Here is a 22570-nt window from a genome sequence, read left to right as displayed (position 1 = left end):
GCTTCCAGGTCATGTAGCCCGCATGACTAAGCTGCTTCTAGCGAACCAGAGCAGCGCACGGAAACGCCGTTTACCTTCCCACCAGAGTGGTACCTATTTATCTACTTGCACTTTGACGTGCTTTCAAACTGCTAGGTTGGCAGGGGCAGGGACTGAGCAACGGGAGCTCACCCCGTCGCGGGGATTCAAACTGCCGACCTTCTGATTGGCAAGTCTTAGGCTCTGTGGTTTAATCCACAGCGCCACCCGTGTCCCCGTTAAACTACAGTAATCCCATTGAATTCCTAGCAACTAAGAGTTATATCTGAATTAGCACAAACTGACTTGTTGGTCAGCACAAATACTTCTGCTTTTGCAACAGAACTTTGCCCTCTTCTACCACTGTGCACCCTCTTAAATCTATCCTAGGGTATACCCCAATCCTCCAGAGCAGATTTGAGGGGGGGGGGGGAATTTCCTTATGTAAGTGCAAATCCTTGTGCTTACAGAATGAGGACATTGGATTCTGCCCAAGAAACACAACTTAATCTGACTTCAGTTTAAAAAGTGTTCCATTCAGTTCAAGCACACCCATACGTGATCAACACACACCAGTCAATCAAACACACACATGCACTTTCCATCAAAGTTTCTTCCTTCCTGTTGGGTTTGCTTCTTATTTTTCATGGCTTAATGGTATGTGTTCCCCCACTCTGAAGTTTTGGGACAATTGGAAGAAGCTTTTATTTTTGTTTAAAATCTGATAGTTCTGTTTGTCTTTTGTTAAATCAAAAACAAACTCTCTTTCCATGTTGTACGGCTTGAGGAAAAAATGTGTTCCTGCTCCAGCTGCTTGAGAATGAATTGGTAAGCTTCTTACTGTGTATGTTGTTGTTGGCATCTGTCTGTCTTGACAGACAACGCAGTGTGCCTCCAGGGGTGAAGTCAAGCTGATGCATTAGTAGCACCAAAGTGACCTTCCCAGAATGCAAGGTGGGCAGTGTGTATGGGGCTTGATATCTTGGGCTGCCCAGACGATAAGACCCCCTCTCAGCCTCACTGCTGTGGTCCCAAGGAAAACAGCAATATGTTTGGCACAAGCTCGGCTACAGGAGTTGCTGGAAGGTGGCGTACAAGGTGCCATCCAACTGTTTTAGGGACTCCATTCTGGATATGTGTAGGGTTTACTCCTTAGCACAGGCGTCCTCAACCTCGGCCCTCCAGATGTTTTTGGCCTACAACTCCCATGATCCCTAGCTAGCAGGACCAGTGGTCAGGCATGAAGGCAATTGTAGTCTCAAAATATCTGGAAGGCTGAGGTTGAGGAAGCCTGCCTTAGCATTTTCTTCTGAAGATATCCCACGAGGCAGTGGGTACAAATTTTTCCTCAGGTGTTTACTCCCAAAGCCTTTCTCAGGAATGACTATAGCTGCAAGGCAGCAGAGGTTAACTGTGTGTATGTGTATAGTTATATATAACACCCTAAAGTTGGGAAGGAATTGTGTTACAGAACAGTAGATGTATTGGTTTGTTGTATCTTGAAACCCGCCCCCCCCCATTGCCTTGTATACCTGGTTGAGGGTAAGAACACAAGAAGAGCCTGCTAGATCAGCACTCTGGCCATTTTGTTCTCATGGGCCACCCAAGTGCCTATGGGAAGCCTGGACACAGGACCAAAGTGCAAGAGCACTCGCCCATCCTGGGACTTCCAGCAACTGGTCATCAGAAGCATTGCTGCCTTCAAACATGGAGGCAGATCATAGGCGTCATGCTCCAGAGCTGTTACCTCCCTTCATGAACTTGTCCAATCCTCTCTTAAAGTAACTTGATGAAACTCAGGTCAACAGACGTTGCTCTTTTGTAGTACAGTGGTACCTCAGGTTACATACACTTCAGGTTACATACGCTTCAGGTTACAGACTCCGCTAACCCAGAAATAGTGCTTCAGGTTAAGAACTTTGCTTCAGGATGAGAACAGAAATCGTGCTCCGGCGACGTGGCAGCAGCAGGAGGCCCCATTAGCTAAAGTGGTGCTTCAGGTTAAGAACAGTTTCAGGTTAAGAATGGACCTCCGGAACGAATTAAGTACTTAACTCGAGGTACCACTGTACATTCCTCCATCAAAGTGCCTTGAGGTGAAACAGTCCTTGTACCTGGCACTTCCCGTGTCTCGTTCCCACTGTCTCAGTAAATAGTCTGGCACAAAATCTACCTTGTTGCTCTTAAAATGGCTTGGCTGCTTCCTCGGAATCTGGTTAAGCTGATATTTAATAGGACGAGTTGCCTATATTCATTTGCCAAAATTAGAATAGACTCTTGCCAAATCTACTGACACTGGCTGTTGTTGTTCCACACTGGAGCCAGAAACAGGGGAAGCTGGTAAGACTGCCCACACAATATAAATATCCAGGAAGCAGGGTACTGGGTGCTGGTCAACACTATCGTACTCTCTTTCTGTGCCTTATAATGAGTTAGGCCACTTTCCCAACTAGCCTTGGGTGGGGGTCTTTCTGAACCCCACTGGTTGAGATCCTTTTAAGTTAAAGATGTCTGGGGACGAATTTAGGAACAAGCTAATAGCCACAATGCAATACAATAAATTTTTATTATATGGTTTATTACATGGTTTAAAGCACATTTAACACACATGACTTCCCCTAAAGAATCAGGGGAACTGTAGTTTCCACCTCACAGAGCTACAATTTCCAGGACCCTGAACAAACTACATTTATCAGTATTTGTAGGGAGAAGCCATATGCTTTAAATGTGAGTTTAATGTGCTTTAGATGTGTGTTTTGTTGTTGTTTCAAATGAAGTCTCAGTCTTAATGGAAGGAGCCTGGATTGTCCCTCAACAGACCAGGTCTCCCCTTCCCCACAAAATCTGAGTTATACCTGAGTTACAGATATGTACAGCATATATTAGAGGTGGAGAACCTTTTTCACCCAATGGGCTGGAGCATTGTCTTCAGGCCAGCTTGGGTGGGACTACCCACCTGTCAATCATACAGTTTTATAATGATGCCAGGCAATTGACACTTGTCATGGTTGGTTGGTGGGATGGGAAGATGGGGTTTGCTCAGCCGGCTTCATTGTCATGCATTTGGGAAGCACTGCATAGCAAGCTGAGCAAGTTTTCCAACCCCCATGCGTGGTGCTTGGGAAGTGCAGAGCGCTGATTTGCAAAGCACTTTACCAAGTGCTGGGACACGGGTGACGCTGTGGGTTAAACCACAGAACCTAGGGCTTGCCGATCAGAAGGTCGGCGGTTCGAATCCCCGCGACGGGGTGAGCTCTTGTTGTTTGGTCCTGACCCTGCCCACCTAGCAGTTCAAAAGCATGTCAAAGTGCAAGTAGATAAATAGGTACTGCTCTGGTGGGAATGTAAACGGCGTTTCCGTGCGCTGCTCTGGTTCGCCAGAAGTGGCTTAGTCATGCTGGCCCCGTGACCCAGAAGCTGTATGCTGGCTCCCTTGGCCAATAAAGCGAGATGAGCGCCGCAAGCCCAGAGTCGGTCACGACTGGACCTAATGGTCAGGGGTCCCTTTACCTTTACCTTTTTTACCCAGTTCTTCCCCAGTACCCAGTATATGGCTGTCAGGCATTTAGGAACCTCTGTACAGAGCCCCTTTTGGCCAAACCCTGTCCTTACCTGCCCCACTCCTGACATCATATATGACACCAGGCTGGTGGGCATGGCTTGCCTGAAATGGGCAAGTGGGCCACTTGGGGAGGCCTGGTGAGCTAAATTTGTCCCACAGGATGGAGGTTCCCCACCACTGCTTTACATGCAGAAAGTCCTGGATTCCGTCCTCATCTATTAGCCTCTCCAAATTGGGATGGGCAAGACTCCTGCCACTACACCGCTGCTCATGCACACAGACAGGACTGAAGAAGATGGTCCAGCGGCCTGATTCAACAAAAAGCAGTTTCCTGTCCCCTCCGTCTGTTTGCATGCAAAACATGTCATTTAGTGTTCAGCGCTGGGCCCATATAGCAGTACTTATTAAATACGAGAAGAATCCTTTCACAAGTTGCCCACTTTTTCTTTCTTTAAAAGCACAAGAAGCTGTGTTTGATTGCTAGACAGGGCACAGGATGAAACTCCTGCATTTATACAGGGTGGATAAAGATTGGATGGGTGAAGGATTACCAGTGGAGGAATATTGACCCAAACATGCTGTCTTCATCTGACTAGTCCAATCTGCAGCTCGTACCCCCATGTAAATCTAATCTACTGCATTCCTTGACACCTTGCCCTTGTCACCATTTGTAACGTCCTGCTGGTAAAGTACCTTGAATAAAATTGTGTTTTCTCTGCGGGGAACATAGAGTACAGTGATCCAATCCTGTACCAAAAAAAACTAAGGCTTTTTTTTATTCAACAGAGCCACCTTCTGGACATTGCTGGTACTTTATTGCTGCACATTTCCCGACCTCGTGATTAAACCACTGTGCTTAACCACTTCAGTATGATTAGAAAAGGAGACTCTCTTTATTATTTTCATCCCTGGTTTTCCAAAGTCGTTGTTTTGAATCCCATGGACTTTTTTCTTTGAAATTACATTCTCCACAGCCACTAGGTCAGGAGTGGGGAAGCTTTTTGGCACCGCTGATTAGAACTTTATCTCACCACCAATACCACCCTGCAAGCAAAGCAGGTCACCTACCTATCAATCCTGCCCACCTGTCAAAGTTGACCCACGAGGGAGAGGGTGGGATCTGCTTCGTTTCTATTGATTTTGTTTACCTAGTACACTACTTAAAATGAAACTCCCGTATTGCTAATGTAAAAATTGCCACGTTTCTCCTACTTCTGCTATCTACGATAACCTCTTGCATTTTGATTAAGGCTATAGACAGGGGCAGAAAATGGCAGGATTTCATTATTTTAAAAATGGGGGAAAGCTGTGTGTTTCTTCTTCCCAGCCTCTCTATTTGTCTCCTGAAACTGCATAGTAGTACCTCTTCCTACACTAAGGCTGAGACCAATACAGATTAAGGTGAACTCCTACCAAGCTTTAGATTACAAGGTTAGTTCTCATCAAGTTAGGGTGCCTTTCAATAATTTTTAGGGTGTGTGTTCAAGTATATTATAGGAACTTTAGGTTTGTGCAATTAAAGTGGATTAATGTGCTCTTTCACCACAAATCCACTTTAAAAGGACAACAATAGACTTTTTTGTGGTTTGGAAAGTAGCAGGGAACTGTACCGAATGAAGTGTGGGACGAATGAATGGTGAATGGGAAGATGTATGCACTCTCCTCAAGCAAATCAGGTTATATAATTACTCTATAAGCAATTCAGAACAAATGCTCAATAAAGACTAGACACAGTCTCACCGCCGTGTAAGATTTGTGCAAGTAAATCCGGATTAATGCTGAGTAAACAGGCAATCTTTTTTCTTCTCCACCTCCGCTCCTTTGCTCAACATCCAAGCTGATGAAGACTTCTGGTGTACAGTACTCTGAAGTTTGCTCCGTCTTTTGTGACAGTTTAGTTCTACGATAGGTTTTGGAATCTTTAAAAAGTGATGGCCTCATCACTTCCTAACAGGGCTGTCAGTCTTCCTGCCCGACTCCTTCCCATTTAACATCTTACAGGACAGGCAGATATTCAACAGATAATGATTTCACATTGTGGAAATGTGGAGAACAATGTCTGTTGAATATCTGCTTGTGCCACAGCTCTTACAGGCACAGTAACCTTTTCACAAGTAGAAGAAAATGGCAACATATCCCTTCTTCCCAAACTGCATTAAAAAATAGATGGAGCCTCAACTGGTCAGAGATTAAGAGGCTGCTCCTCTCAAATGCAATTCTGATTATATCTATTTCAAAATAGAGGGCTTTGCATTGTTACAGTTTTTATCATGGTAGCTCAAAATTGCTAGAACAGACAGATAATAAACTGAAAGAGTATTTGTCATCTATATTCCAGAGTCAGCCAGTCTCACTGCCAACTCGATTCAGAATAATGCCTCTGTGTTTGTTACACTTTATTAAAAGGTCATTAGGGATATAAATATATAGCAGTTCTCTACCACTGAAAGATTTGCTGATCTGCCAGAATTTCCTTTGTTCCTCTTTTCCCAGTTGCGTTTATTTTTACTTGTATTTTGCAGAAGCTCTGGAACCTGGAGGAAGTCAATGTGCCAAAGGAGGAATTTGTAGGCTTCCCACCTTTGGGTGCCAGTCACAACAGCAGGAGCAAAACTGCAATTCATAGTGCATTTTAAGGATTCTGGGGTGGTTCTCTCACTATAATTATGGTATTGGATCCAGAAATCCCATAAACATAAAGCTCTCATGCTGGAGAAGGGTGGGGGCAGAGAGAAAGGAAGGCAAATTTTGTCAATTTTAATTTTTTCCCCTGCACCCTGACCCCAAACTGCTGCAGAGGATTGATCCTGCAGATCACTCTGGTGGGGAGGCATCAGGAGCTTCAGGGGAAGGAGCAAACAGCAAAAATGCACCTCTCATTCCACTCTGGATCTTCTGCTGGATTGACAAAGGGAAGGAATTCTGTTTCAAATTTCTGGAACCAGAAATTTGTTTCTCCTTATTTCTTGTTCCATACTCAGGTTTGTGAGCCGAAAAACTTAACATTTTTATCTTGCCTTTGCTGCAAGAAGCTTAGCGAGGCATAGATGGTTTCCCCCACGCCACCACATTTCATTCACACAACCCTGTGAGGTAGGACAGACTGAGAGACAAGTGAGTTTAATGGGTGAGTGGAACCTAGGTATTCATTATTTTATTGGGGAAAGGCAGTAGCTCAGTGCTAGAGAATCAACCTTGCATGCAGAAGGTCCCAGGTTCAATTCCTGGCCTCTCCAGGTATAGGTGGGAGAGACCCTCACCTGAAACCCTGGAGAGCTGCTGCCAGTCAGTATAGGAGTTTGGAGGAGTTTGGATTTGATATCCCGCTTTATCACTACCCGAAGGAGTCTAAAAGCGGCTAACATTCTCCTTTCCCTTCCTCCCCCACAACAAACACACTGTGAGATGAGTGGGACTGAGAGACTTCAGAGAAGCGTGACTAGCCCAAGGTCACCCAGCAGCTGCATGTGGAGAAGCGGAGACGCAAACCCAGTTCCCCAGAATACGAGTCCACCGCTCTTAACCACTACACCACACTGGCTCTATACACAATACTGAGCTAGATGGACCAATGGCCTGACTTGTTCATATAGCAGCCTTCATCAGAATAGAGTGATGAAGCTAAAGGTTTTAGTTTTGTACCAGGCTATTTGGGGATTGTGTTCTACACCTGGGTACCACAGCCAAAGAGGTTTCCATGTCACATGGACTCTGAAGAAGGCATTGGCAGGTCGGAAAACAAGGTATAGTCAGACTATGAGAGCAGCTAGTGTTGTCTACACTGATGGGCAGCAGCTTTCCAGGGTTCCAGGCAGGATCTCACTCCCAGCCCTAGGACCTGATGAGAGGAGTTGCCTGCTAAACCACTGAGGTGGGGGGGGGTAGAATGGTATATCCTGGGAAAGGGAATGGTTGGCCTTTTTCATGGCTGGAACCTTGAACAGGAGCACTCCACACCACCAACCTTTTGTTGCATTGTTGCTGGTCTTACCTGTCTCATTTAGTTTCCTTGTTCTTTCGCTTATGTACCCTGTGCACCACCCATTTCCTCCATGTGCTTCATTCATCTGTGGCCTGAGAAAACTCAAGTCAGCCCACAAAAAAATCCATGACCTCTAAGGTATGGTTATCAGATTTTTTTCAATGAATCCGTTGACACTTTTTTTAAAAAAAAGCTGAGTAGCAACAGGGAGTCAGTAGTGGGGATGGTGAGGCAAAAGATCCAGGGCCCAAGCACACATGCATATTGTATAAAGGTGGGATGTGGGTGGTGCTGTGGGTTAAACCACAGAGCCTAGGACTTGCTGATCAGAAGGTCAGCGATTCGAATCCCCGCGACGGGGTGAGCTCCCGTTGCTCGGTCCCTGCTCCTGCCAACCTAGCAGTTCGAAAGCATGTCAAAGTGCAAGTAGATAAATAGGTACCGCTCCGGCGGGAAGGTAAACGGCGTTTCCGTGTGCTGCTCTGGTTCGCCAGAAGCGGCTTAGTCATGCTGGCCATATGACCCGGAAGCTGTACGCCGGCTCCCTCGGCCAATAAAGCAAGATGAGCGCCGCAACCCCAGAGTCGGTCACGACTGGACTTAATGGTCAAGGGTCCCTTTACCTTTACCTAGCAACAGGGAGACAGTAGTGGGGATGGTGAGGCAAAAGACCCTGGGCCCAAGCACACATGCATATTGTATAAAGATGCAAGGCCCTTCTTTCACACCCTTTGAAACATAAATGCACAGAATTTTTTTAAAACTGGGCAATAGCGCGCTACGTGCCTGTGACTCCTGAGCCTTCCCCAATCTCCTGCCCCCTTCCCCCTTTGTTTTGACAGATCAGGGGAGGCTCAGGAGTCGTGGGCGGGTGGCCGTTGCCCATGAGGGTGGCAAGGCGCGCGGTTTCTCTGCCAGACAAGGTGCAAAGCTCTTCTTTTGCACCCTGTGAAACATAAATGTGCAGTTTTTTAAAAAACTGGGCAATGGCCGCCCGCCCGTGACTCTTGACCCCCGATCAGTCAAAACAAAGGGGGAAGGGGGCAGGAGATCTGTACTGCCAGACATCTCCAGTTCCCCTTTGGCAGTGGCGGCGGCAGCAGCAGTCAGCAGCCCGGAGCCAGTCTGGTAGTGCAGTTGGCTCTGGCTGGCTTCAAGAGCTGCTCGCGGCTGTGGTGCCCGCCATTTTTCCTCTCCGGAAGTCCCCATTTGACGTGTTGCGCACAAGACACATCATATGGAAGAGGAAGAGGAAAAATGGTGGGCGCCATGGAGCGGGCAGCTCCTGAAGCCAGCCAGAGCCAACTGTGCTACCAGGCTGGCTCCTGGCTGCTGAGACTGCCGCTGCCACGTTTCCTGGGGACGGATTTGCAAATCTGGGGACATTCCGGGGACAGATTTGCAAATCTGGGGACTGTTCCCAGGAACCAGGGACATGCTTTGCCTTTTTTCTGTCGTTGGCGTTTTTCTGTCGTTGGCCCAGTGGTAGGCCAATGCCAGTGGAAGTCACCTCAAAGGGAAGACACCACAGGGAATTATCCTTCTGGTGTCTCCCCTTCTGAGGTGCCACTGGGGGCTAAGTACTGCACCCACATAAAAGTGGCAGCTAGAGGGTAAAAGGACTTTGAGTGAGAGTTGGGAAGCTGAAGATCTCTCAGGGTAAGAGACTGGGAAAGGAATGGAAATGACTCGGATGAGAGCTGAGAAGGTCTGTCATTTTCTGTGGGAGCCAGAATTAAGAGTTGCCTTTGGACAGAAAGAAGGTTCTGTATTGGTTCACTGTTTTTATATTTTAGATACTCTCCTGCTAGTTTTCTCCTCCTTGTTTTTTATACTGTTGTTGCTACGATAATTTGCATTTTATGATAACCTGTATCCAATTATGCATTACTTCTTTTTGTAATTGTATTTATATAACCATCTTGATTTTCATATTGCATACACATTATGTTATGTATTGACATTTGTGTTCTTTTGACAAAGGGCGGTATATAAATGTAAGTAATAATAATAATTTTCAGCACAGGCATTGTTGGCAAAAGTAATCGTGTGGTTTTATATGTCTCTCTGCATAGCCTGCTCTTGTCCGCGTAAACAGAATTCTCTTCCGCATGATCAAGGTCAAATGGTTTGCCCGACTCCTAATTTTGCTAATGGCAGCAAGTTACTGATTGACTTTGTTCTGAAGCGACAGTTCCTGAATCTTCTCTGCTCATGTAGTTCACCTTTGGTATCCCAGTGGCTTGGTCTCACGTTTATGTATAGGAAATATGACAGGATATTTACGACATGAGAGAAGATATTGTTGGTTGCTAGTACAGTGGTACCTCAGGTTACATACGCTTCAGGTTACAGATGCTTCAGGTTACAGACTCCGCTAACCCAGAAAGAGTACCTTGGGTTAAGAACTTTGCTTCAGGATAAGAACAGAAATTGTGCTACGGCGGCAGCAGGAGGCTCCATTAGCGAAAGTGGTGCTTCAGGTTAAGAAAAGTTTCAGGTTAAGAATGGACCTCCAGAACGAATTAAGTCCTTAACCCAAGGTACCACTGTATTTAGGGACGCGGGTGGCGCTGTGGGTAAAACCTCAGTGCCTAGGACTTGCCGATCATATGGTCGGCAGTTCGAATCCCCACGGCGGGGTGAGCTCCCGTTGTTCGGTCCCAGCTCCTGCCCACCTAGCAGTTTGAAAGCACTCTTAAGTGCAAGTAGATAAATAGGGACCGCTTTATAGCAGGAAGGTAAGCGGCGTTTCCGTGTGCGGCACTGGTGCTGGCTCACCAGCTGCAGCTTCGTCACGCTGGCCACGTGACCCAGAAGTATCTTCGGATGGCGCCGGCTCACGGCCTCTAGAGCGAGATGAGAACACAACCCCAGAGTCGGACACGACTGGCCCATACGGGCAGGGGTACCTTTACCTTTACTTCTGTCGTATTTACTTCTGTCACCCAGTTTTAAGAAGTCTTATTTGACTGATGGATTGATCATGCTCACAAACTGATTAGATGGATCCATTTTTTAATCTAGATTCTGGCCCAGATTTGTAACTGAAACTGGCTTGACCACCATGATGGGTGCCATACACCAGGAGATAAAAGGGGGAAATTCAACTCTGTTGGTTCTACTGGATCATTTGGTAGCATTTTATATCACTGAGGTTGGGGAATGAAGGCACCTTCTTCTAAGTTGCTCTGCTCCTACCTGGAGGGTGGATTCCATAAAGATCTTACTTCTGCATCATGACATTTTCATTATGGGGTCCCTCAAAGATCCATTTTGTCCTCCATATTGTTCAACATTAATATAAAGCTGTATGGAGCTGGGTGTCATTAATCCAGCTCTATCTGTCTTTCCAGTCAGGTGATTGATAATGGGGCTGGACCAGTTCCCTTATGGTGAGTAAGTGCAGGGGTGCCAACTTGAATAAATAATCCATCAGCATTCTTCTTATGCTCTTAGGGCTTGCTTAAGATCAAATGCAGCCTAAATTTATGCATGTTTATTCAGAAGTATATGTTCAATGGGACTTACTTCCTTGTAAGTTTTACAGGATTGCTGTCCCTAGTGGGTTCATGGCAGAAGTAGAATTGCAAAAGGGGACTTCCAGATCGTTGAGCTTATTTGGGTCCCTCCAAAAGTTATTTTATTATACATTGGTTATCTGTGCATATGACGCTGAGGTCCAGCGCTGAGGGCCTTCTGGTGGTTCCCACATTGCAAGAAGCAAAGCTACAGGGAACCAGGCAGAGGGCCTTCTCGGTAGTGGCACCCACCCTGTGGAACGCCCTCCCATCAGATGTCAAAGGGATAAACAACTACCTGACATTCAGAAGACATCTTAAGGCAGCCCTGTTCAGGGAAGTTTTTAATGTATGACATATTAGTGTATTTTTGGTCTTTGTGGAAGTCTCCCAGAGTGGCTGGGGAAACCCAGCCAGATGGGCGGGGTACAAATAATAAATTATTTGAGCCAGTGCGGTGTAGTGGTTAAGAGTGGTAGTCTCGTAATCTGGGGAACCGGGTTCGCGTCTCCGCTCCTCCACATGCAGCTGCTGGGTGACCTTGGGCTAGTCACACTTCTTTGAAGTCTCTCAGCCCCACTCACCTCACAGAATATTTGTTGTGGGGGAGGAAGGGAAAGGAGAATGTTAGCCGCTTTGAGACTCCTTAAAGGAAGTGAAAGGCGGGATATCAAATCCAAACTACTCCTCCTCCTCCTCCTCCTCCTCTTCCTCCTCCTCCTCTTCTTCTTCTTCTTCTTCTTCTTCTTCTTCTTCTTGTATCTGGGTGGTTATATGAGATTCCGCTTTCAATACTGTTTGTGCCTACTTGCAAAAGTGTTGGCGTGGACACAGGGCTGTATCTAATGTTCTCTGTTTTCTAGCTCAAGGGCTCTTGTGGTAGCAGATGGGCAAGTTTTAATCTTGCACAACAGAGGAATCTAATGCAACCGTTGCACTAGTGGAAATGTGTTGTGCAATAGACTGCTCACTCTATGGTACAATGAAGATGCCAGCAACTTGCTTCTGCGGTCTCTTGCACAGTTTTTTTGTAGAAGACATTTTGCCTGTGGAACAAATATACTGCTAAGTGACTTTAACTTAGCCCTACACTGGAGTTAACCCAGTCATTCAATTTTGTTTCCAACTGGTGAGTGTCCTGAAAAATTCCTGCTGACATTCTGTAAGTTTTTGACCGTTCCAAGGTGGTGGTGTTGTCCTGCTTTTGTAGCACTGTGGCACAAGAGTGCCCCTCCAGACAGCGATAATGAAGCAACATTGCAGAAGCATCACAGAACTACAAGTACAGTGGTACCTCGGGTTAAGTACTTAATTCATTCCGGAGGTCCGTACTTAACCTGAAACTGTTCTTAACCTGAAGCACCACTTTAGCTAATGGGGCCTCCTGCTGCTGCTGCGCCGCTGGAGCACAATTTCTGTTCTCATCCTGAAGCAAAGTTCTTAACCTGAAGCACTATTTCTGGGTTAGCGGAGTCTGTAACCTGAAGCGCATGTAACCTGAAGCGTATGTAACCCGAGGTACCACTATAAAGCAAAACAATGTGTGGACAGCCCAGCACAAATCCACTACTAAAACACTATTATTGCAAAATATACCCTCCATCCCAACAGGTTGGAGGTGCCCATAAGCCCAAAATCCTATGCATACTTTCCTCAGATTAAGCTCCATGGAGCTTGCTTTTGAGCAAACATTCATAGGTTTATGCAATCCTCTTTTTTCAGAGGGTACTCAAGGGTATGCAGTACCAGCACCCCCCCCTTTTTGGTTAAAAAGTGTGGCAGTGACTGTAACAACTTCATGGTGAGTACCGGCACCTATTTTTCTAGAAAAAAAGCACTTGGTTTATGGTATTAGCCACTTTGATGTGCAAGCTCAATGAGTCAAATATCATTAAGGCACTAGTCATAAGTACTGCTTAGCTATCCTAGCTAACTTCTTCTTCTTCTTTTTTACAGAGAAAAAGAAATCATCACATGCTCTTCCTTAAAAGAGGAGTCAATTTAAGAAAGAAAGAAAGAAAGAAAGAAAGAAAGAGGAATCCTGTGGGCATTCCTGGTACCTGAGTCATACTTTTGCCGGAAGGGATGCCTAAACATTTGAAGGAGAAAGTTCATCTGCAGATTTCCACCCACTCCCTCTGTAAGGTGAGGCAACTGTGGGTGGAACTTGGATGACCTGCCGCTACAATAGTTCTTGGAGTGTATATACTTAAGGCTGGACTGAAACCTGAGTTATAAACTCTGTCTGCAGTAGCTTCAAAGTCAGGGAGGTGTCATTTGTATGTTTTCATTTATAAGTATGCAATTTTTTAAATAACTAAGTTCCTGTTATTAGCAGCACAAGCTAAGTTATCCTTTGTGTTTAGTCAGATTGTGGGAGGTATTTTAAAGATAAATGGGAAGGCAATTGTGTCAGTATTTCACCTCTATTCACATTTTTCCATGAAAAACAAACAGAACCCTTAGGATACCAGCTTAACTTTATTTTGTTAATCAACTAAAGCTGCAAATCCTATCTGCTTGGGAGTAAGCTCCCTGAACGAATGGAGCATATTTCTGTGCAGGCATGTACAGGATTGCACTGAAAACTGCAATATTAGCCTTTGGCGCCAGCCCACTGAACACAGTGGGTTTTACTTCTGACCAAGCATGGGTGACATTATGCTGTAACTCAAGGAGAGGGAACCTGTGCTTCTCCAGATTTTACTGGACTACAAGTGCCATCATCCCTAGCCAATGGCCTTGCTGGCTGGGGCTGAAGTACAGCAAAATTTTGAGGGTCACCTGCTGTACCTATTACATAGGAGCAAACTCCTAGGGATCTTGGTCCCTTTGTGCCCCCTCTCCCAATAAAATGTTTGAGGGGGCTGCCCCCCCAAAAGTTGAGGATGTGCCATTCCATGTGATTATGTGGGGTGGTGTTTACCTGCCCCCCCCATATTATATTCAAGTTAGCACCCTTGACCTATTGTTGTTATTATTGGGAATCATATCGGGCATCTGCAGCAAAAACTGCAAGGGCTCTCGTGCCGCATTGGCTTACAGTGGCGTAAACTTTCGTGAACTAGTTTACTAGATGCCCCACGAAATCTCATACCCTTGCCAAGTTTTTAAGGCGCCACAAAGCCTTCGCCTGTTATAACTCATCATCATCATCCCAACTGCAATATGTATTCTGCGCTATATATATGTAGATTGAACTTATTGAACTATATATATATATAACTTGAACTTATTTCCCTCCCGAGAAGCCCGTCCGTCTAGTGACAAGACAGCATCCCCCCCCCCACTAAGCCTCCTTTCCGCACCAAACCAGACGACGAAGCACCCGGCCTCCTGGCCCGTCCTCCTTCCTGACCTCACCTGTCCGGCGGCCTTGATCCCCCGCGGGCGGGGGCGGGGCCTCGCCGTAAACTACAAGTCCCGTCATGCCGCGCGCCTCACCCCCCCTTCCCAGGAGCGGGGCTTCCGGCGGTGGCGACGGGGACCTTCAGCCCCTGAGGGACTCTCAGAAAAAGGCGGCGGCGTTGGTGGCGCGAGGTGAGGTGAGTTGGAGTGAAGTGAGGGTGGGGGCCGGCCGCACGCCCGTCTAGGCAGGAGTTCGCCAGGTGAGGAGGTGCTGCTGGTTCCCCTCATCTGACTCCAGGTGAGTGAGTGAGGAAAGTGAAGAAGTTTAGTCGACAGTTAATTCTCACCCCCGCTCTCAGTGAGAAGCGAGGGGGTCTCTCTCGCAGCCCCCCCCCAATACTCTTTTGTTTTGTTTTCGCTACTTTAGTTTTCTGTGAGAGGTGGGTGGGGCACTTGCTTTCTTTTATCCCTACAGCCACATCCCGCTTTTCTCATTTGCCAACCTCCCTTTCAGACGCTGCAAGGGTCTTTGCTTCCTGCTCCTTCTTAATCCTTCCGAGCTGCTGCTGCTTTTTTTAAAAAATGCATTCGCATCAACAGATCTGCTTTCCCCGTGTTGTTAACCGCTCATTTTCAATCGGTTGACATGATCTGTGTTGTGGCTGGTTTTGTAAAGAGGCTTCTGAAAGGCGGGCTGTAACTCTTTTAAACAAATGAATACATCTGCCCGTCCAAATTCACTGTCCTTTTTCTGAATTCTCTCAGCTCCCTCAGCCCTTATAGTATCTTGCACCCATCATTAAAAAAAATGGGGAGTTTCTCATTATTTCTCTCTCTCTCGCTCTCTGCCTGTGGTATTAACCCACCTCTTCTAATATTAGGTGGTAGTTGATCTGTCAGTGCCTTCCTGTCACTAGGTGACCTCCCTTTTGTGCCCCCTGCCCCCCAAATGCATTCTGAGTGACTTGCATGACCCCTCACTCATAGCTCGTCTTCCCTGCCCCCTCCCTGACTTTGACGGTTGTGTTTTATCAAGTATATTGGTTCTTTCTCCCCACTCATGCCAAAAGGGAACTCTCCTCTTGAGTTTTCAGTGTGTTACAAAAAACTAAATCAAGGGTGACGTCCTGTATTTACTTTTGGAAGTGTGTGTGTGTGTGTGTGTGTGTGTGTGCGTGTGCCTGTGTGTCTGTCTCAATATGTATCTGCCAGTACAAGATGAAAATATGTTGCTGTATATGTTGAATGCCTCAAAAGACTGACTTGAATGCCTCAAAAGACCAATTTGAAGGATAGCTGGTTGATTTGTGGTTGTTTTGTAGCTCAGAAAGTGAGATTTGTCTTTGTATTCTCTTTTTACCCTAATGAACTGATCTGAGCATGTTTGTTAACTTGTAAACAAATTATGAAATTTATTGGGAAGAATAGATGTGGCTTGCTTGAACTTAAGCGGAGGAATCTGTGTGAGACAGTAAACTTTTGGGATGCTGGTATCTTCCTCTGTTTTACACTAAGAAAAGGAAGCAACCCTAATTGTTTAATGTTTCTAGCTGCATTAAGCCTCAGGAGAGGCAGCATACTGTATTTATTTTTTAAAATTAAATATTTACATTTGCAAAAGTGGGAGTATTCAAACTATGTCTTAATCTGCCCCCCCCCCCAGTAAAAAGTGAATGTTTTAGTCAATTCTTCCCTCATCCAGAGTTTCCCAACCTTTAGATGTACGTACTGTGCTGCCCACCATCCCATTTGGACCTAATTAAATGGATGCTGGCCCATGATATGGAAATTGCTATCCTTTACATTGCAGTGGAGGATCTGTGCTTCTAGGCATCTGTATCTAAGATTAGATTCTTAACATATTTTTACCTACTTAGGGAAGTGTCCTTGTTCTCAGAATACTGAATTGGGAGATGACTATTCTACATTTTTCAAAAAGGGGGTCACTTATTTAGGCACTTCAGTGTTGGTTTCCTGGGGTATCTTTTGTCTTTTTCATGTGGTGTGTCTTTAATCAAGTCTTTATATTCACATGACTCATGTAAACATATTGTTGCTGTGGACTAAACATGCTATCTTTTTATTGTTTTCTTCCAATGGGATTATTAAACCCTTTTGAGTACCTTGGATTGTGTTGTGCCAACCTCAGGTTGGGCTTGATTGGGGTATGTCATACTTGTGCAGTGTGCAAAAGTTTGGGTTGTCAGTAAGAATGAAATAATTGTTTCAGGTCCCTTTTTCTGTGTATCAGTTATCACGTTCAAGAATGTTCTTCCCTAACCCCAAATATGGGAAGTAAGACAGAGGTGTGCAAATGCTTAATGTATTAACTCTTACAGTCTCATGGAGCAGGAAGTTATGCTTTTCCACAAAATGGAGGGAATGCATGTTAAATAGGTCAAATCAACACACAGCCAGCTACTGTTTTCTGAAAATGAAGACTGGAAAATAATGGTTGTGATTCTTCAGTTGTAAGTTGAGATTTTTCAGTTTTAGCTAGTCATAGATGATAAGAAGATCTGAGTGGGAATATAAATTGCTGCTGAGGAGCTGATCTAGACTGTGATTGCATCTTTGTTTCTGTGCTTTCGGATTAGAAGTATGTGATTATGCAGACTTTCTACTTCATTCAACCACCAGTTAAATTAATCTCTAGTTTAATTTGATAATCTTGGGAAGCAAATCACTTCTACCGAGCAAAATAGGTCTGTATATTGGTCATGTGCGGCTGTTCTTGATGGTAGTCACTGAGATTGGTGATGTTGAGGTATTAATAAAATGGTATTAGGTGACAATTGCTGTTAACTTGATATATAAATTCTAGAGGGATATGTGTTATGTCTGTAGCCTCAAAAGCAATATGTTTTTAAAAAGAGATTTATTGTTTATTGCATAAACTTGAGAAAATCCAACCTTAATAAAGGAAACATGAGGAGCTAACTAAAGCTAGTTTGTTATTGACAGTGAAATGCATGCCAAACAGAAGGGATATGCTTTGCAAGGAGCTCAAAATTTATGAACTAGGAAGTGCAAAAGTAAGGGCTTTAATCAGTAAGTCACAGAGTTTCCCTTTTAAGTTTGCAGGAAGTAATGAATGCTTAGAAAATAAGTTAATGTCATGGTTAGAGCATTGGGCTAGGCTGGGTAGCATGGGTTCAATTCCCCCTATCCCAGCTGTGCATCTCAATCATAAGACCTTAGGCTAGTCATACTCTTTCAGCCTGACTTACCTCATAGGGTGGTTGTGAGAATGAAATTGGGATGGAGGAAAGAAAAGTGAATATGTGTCACCCTGAGCTCCATGAAAGAAAGGTGAGATAGAGATATATACATGCAAAAGAGATGTCCCAACTAAAGTTTGAAATCCTTTTAACTTCAGGGGGAGATATCTCAGCACATGCTTAATTTTCAGGGGAAGAGGCACTCCTGGCACCTTTGGACTTCAAAGTGTTCAGCTGTGACTGGGTTGTGTCATCAAAGTTTTATAGCTCCATTATTGAATATGTATCTTAGATCAATACCCCCTTTGCTAAATATATATCACTCTTTTGTTGCATTTATTTTAAAGCACATGAGAGGTAGAATGTTCTGAGACAATCAGAGCTTGCCTTTGAGTAAAGAACTTGCTTTTCCTAACATTTATTTTTAGCTGTTAATAAGCAGTGCTCGCTGAGTCCTTTGAGATAAGGGTTGTTTTTGGGTGTTGCTGTATGACAGTAGCGGTGCTGCTGTTATGAATGACTTAAGTGGTGAGCTTCATTTATTTATTTAATTTCAAGTGTTTGGCGTCCTCTATTCCCAAAGACTTATTGCGGTATTTAAAAAAAGCCACTGAAAGAACTTCCCTTCATTCTTGACCAGATGTTTGCTTAGATAATAACTCTGAACACTGCATTTGGAAAACCAAAGGCTTTAACTTTTATAAAGTGTCTGGAGAAAGTGGGGTGGGTCAAAAGCCAGAGAGCAGCTTGCAAAATGGCAGGCAATGGCATGTGGAAGGAATTGCTAGAAAGCCACCCTTGGCTACTGGTAGCAATTATTATGGGATGCAGGGAAGCAACTTACCGGTAATAGTTGTGTTTTGCTTCCTTCAACCTTTTCTCTGTTTTCCAGTTCTCAGTATCAAGATCATTGCCTACCACCCCACCCTGTAAACTGCTTTCAAAACATCTTAGTATTTTTCTCTCTCTAGAAGGGTATCTGTAGGCACTGGCAGTCTTGCATTTGAGCACTAGCCTGGGAGCCATAATTGAAAATGGACTTATGCAGCAGGTTTCTACAAGAGGGACAAGAGCTGCACATTACTCCTCTGCTAACACGCAGCAGGCTAGTAAAAAGTTTTGGAGGCTAGTGACTTTTGTGGGCGTATTTACAAGGTTGCTAAAGGCTTTGGTACAGTCAGTAGGGATGCTTGTGGAATTCAGTTTCTGTGAATTCTAACAGAAACTTAACTGGCCTGATGCACACCTCTTGGACACATGTGTTGATCCGATCATATTATACGGTAACGATTGCAGTTAGAATGTTTATTATGATCTGATCCACACATTTGTCCAGAAGGTGTGGATCAGGCCATTTAAGTTTCTTAAACAGTGTTGGATCCAAGAGCACCCACAAACTATGGACCTGCCCCTTCCAGGAGTCTGCAACCCAATCCAGGACATGCCACTTCCTCACCTCCTGGACTTAAGAATTTAGGGCACTTAACACCTCTTTCTTTTCAGGACTCAGCTTCAATTTATTGCCCCATCTCAGTCCTTCACCATCTCCAGGCACTGGTGTAGCACCTGGATCGCTTTTTCTGATTCAGAATGAACAGAGACATATCAATGGGCATCATCTGCATATGGGTGTTGCCTCACTTCAAATCTCCTAATGACAGATCCCCAGCAGTTTCATATGGATATTAAATAGCACGGGGGACCCCCACAGGATATCACAGGAGAACTTCCATGATGCTGAGTAGTAGCCTTCCATAACTACTTTCTGGAAACAACCCTAGAGGTTGGAGTGGGACCACTGAAGTACAGCCCCCCCAATCTGCACTTCCCCCAAGAAGGATACTCTGGTCGGCAATATCAGAAGCCACCAAGAGATGAAGGAGAAAAAGCAGAGCTGCACTCCTCTTATTTCGCTCTTAACAAATGTCACCCAACAGGCAACCAAGATGGTTTCAGTGCTATGCTGGGCCTGAAGCCAGACTGGAATGGATGTATGTAATCAGTTTCTTCCAAGCATTAGGAATAGTGATGCAAAATCCATCTTTTAAATAAGTGTGGTGGGTGGGGTAGTCACTGAATAGTTAAGCTACATATGGGTAGTTAACTGCTTGTTTCTGGGGTTGTTATTTTTTAATGAAAAGTGGCCCAGCACTCTAATTTAGTGAGGAAGCTCTGACAGTTAAATTCCATTAAAGGTTTCTTCCAGCAGAGTACCTATAAATTCCGTCTCTGGATCATATCTCATTTGCTTACTGCTTGGTAACTAGCCTTGCCCTAGTAAAACAATGTTTCACAGTTTAGGTTGTTTCCTGTAGTAATTGTAGAGCATTTATACACTCTTGAGATTTGTTACCATAAGGTAAATAGTTGAGGGTCACAATGTTTAATCAAAGTGATTATTGTAAAAAAAATGCTCTGATCTCAAGTGTGTGTATGTATGTTGATCAGCTGATTTATAGTTTCCCTCCATTAAATGTAGATTAGAGCTGTTAAAGAGAAGACAACTTCCCCTGCCCCTCTCAAGGTCATAAAGAACACCCTCCTCCTATATTTTAGAAATCTCTGACTTGAAATCAAGTGTTGTGCTTTGTTGTAAACAAAAATCTGCGCTTTCCCCCTTATCCTATCACAGATTCAAAAATGAAAGAAAACTCGTGGCTATGGACTTTACTTTAGCCTGGCATGCCTATCTACGGTAACTGATCTCTGCCCAGAGACCTTGCTAAATCCTTATTGACATACTAATCTTTGTTTGAATTGTCTTCATTTCCTAATAACTGTCACCAAAGCTCTTTCATACAATGCTTTGGGGAGTGGGCGGGAGGAAACCATGCTCTCCCAAAATATTCTCCTGGTGGCGTGAGCCAGACTGCATCTGTGAACATATGAAGGAGCCTTGTATAGGAGGCATTGTATGATACCAGTTGTCTAGCAAGGCAGAATGGGACACAATGGAGGAGAGGGTACTATTAGGTGCAACCCTGTCCACCAGAGCAATAACACTCAGCCCATTTCCGGCCCTTATTATCCCTGTCTGTGACTTTCACTTCTCTAAAAGTGTGGCCATCTCCTGATCTCAAAGGCAAAGAAAAAAGAGGGATCAGAAGGGGAGGAAAGTCATGTGCTAGAAATGAAATTTATTCCAGGGATGACTCTTTTCTTGAGGGTACGGTTTTAATATCAATTCTCGCCAAATGCACGGGACACTATAGTAACTTCATTGACTCTGCTCATTTTCAATGATGCCCTTTATATCTTTTAATTCCCTCTTATGATGTCTGTATCATGTTGCACCTCTCTCCCTTCTCTTCTTTCCCCAGAAAACTCTTAGAGGAGACACTTTTACTCAATCCACAACCCTTGCCCTCACTTGTAAACATCTGATACTTCAAAAAGAAAAGTGAATGCAGAGTAGCTTTCCCCAGGCTTGGTGCTTGCATGATGCATCCTTGGGTAGTTCCTGGAGCTGCAGTGCCAAAACCTGCCTTAAACTCCTACATTTGGTGGCTAGGAGCAGCATTATAATTTCCAGTACTGCCTCTGACATATCACTTTGGGTCACTGTGGTCAATTAAAATAGTGGCTCAAAGTTGCCTGATTCTCCTGGTTGTTCCATGCCAATGGATCCTTGACACGGTACAGTTGTTCCTAGCTTGCACTAGTGCAGTACTTGGTAAAGTAACAGGCCTTTACAGACTCCCATTGGTTTTAGGCAGATGGGAGGCTGTTGCGCTGCTTCTGATATTTTATGTGGTGAAGGCAGGAAAGATCTGAAAAAGCACGTTTGCAAATGATGTTATTCTGTTGTTTTTGGGCCAGTGGTATGTGGATTATGAAATGCAATTTGCAATTGCTTAATTAAGACTGGGCATGCTGTCTAGCCGCCAAAGAATTGATGCTTTTGAATTATGGTGCTGGAGGAGACTCTTGAGAGTCCCATGGACTGCAAGAAGATCAAACCTATCCATTCTGAAGGAAATCAGCCCTGAGTGCTCACTGGAAGGACAGATCCTGAAGCTGAGACTCCAATACTTTGGCCACCTCATGAGAAGAGAAGACTCCCCGGAAAAGACCCTGATGTTGGGAAAGATGGAGGGCACAAGGAGAAGGGGACGGCAGAGGACGAGATGGTTGGACAGTGTTCTCGAAGCTACCAGTGATGGTTGGACAGTGTTCACGAAGAGTCGGACATGACTAAACAACTAAACAACAACAACAACATGCTGTCTAGCCTAATAATAATAATAATAATAATAATATGTTATTTCTACCCTGCCCATCTGGCTGAGTTTCCCCAGCCATTATTAGTTAATTGAGCATGTCTTCCTGGAAGTCAGGAAGTCAGGAAGCAATGCAGGGTATCCAGGGATGGAGGTCAGCTATGGAGAGCCTAGTACTCTGAGTGATTAGTTTCCAACCATAAACCATTATAGGCAGAGGGGTTTGTGTAGGCAAGATCAAATCAAATTACAAAGCTATATGCGAAAAAACTGGAATAGTGTCTTGTAGTAGAGCAGGGCCTATTTGGAGTTTTACCAGCAAAACTGAAAGAAAGGTGTGGAGAGAAGGATAACAATGCCATTGTTATCCTCTCACCTCTCAACCCACTGGAGAACAACAACCACCCTCCCAACAGAACACTGACCACCAACTACCACCGAAAAAGTGTTACACAAAAAGGGACTCCACATGGACCCCTCCTGATGGACGCAATACCACACTGGACTTGTACATTGACTGCTTCCGCCACAGAATCCAAACAGATGTGACCAGAAAACACCATCACTTACAACAAAATCTAAACCATGCTGAAAGGAGAGCCATAGATAATCTCAGAAACAACCCAGACATTATAATTAAAGAAGCGGACAAAGGTGGAGCTGTCGTCATCATGAACAAAACTGACTACATTCAGGAG

The 22570-nt window shown here is 44.7% G+C and overlaps 1 protein-coding gene across 1 annotated transcript in view; it reads left to right on the top strand.

The window, feature by feature from the left end:
* The first annotated feature begins 14606 nt into the window (after window positions 1-14606).
* The window catches only part of PHACTR4 (phosphatase and actin regulator 4), an 89856-nt gene continuing 81892 nt past the window's right edge, over window positions 14607-22570 (top strand). Inside the window, exon 1 of the mRNA XM_081868938.1 lies at window positions 14607-14729. The gene's annotated coding sequence lies outside the window, so the exon portion shown is untranslated. The remainder of the gene's footprint in view (window positions 14730-22570) is intronic.

The sequence above is a fragment of the Podarcis erhardii genome (genome assembly GCF_964252035.2).
Source record: "Podarcis erhardii genome assembly, chromosome: 7".
NCBI classification, from domain to species: Eukaryota; Metazoa; Chordata; class Lepidosauria; order Squamata; family Lacertidae; genus Podarcis; species Podarcis erhardii.
Note: the sequence above shows the minus strand (reverse complement) of the source record. Positions and strands in the feature narration are given on the sequence as shown.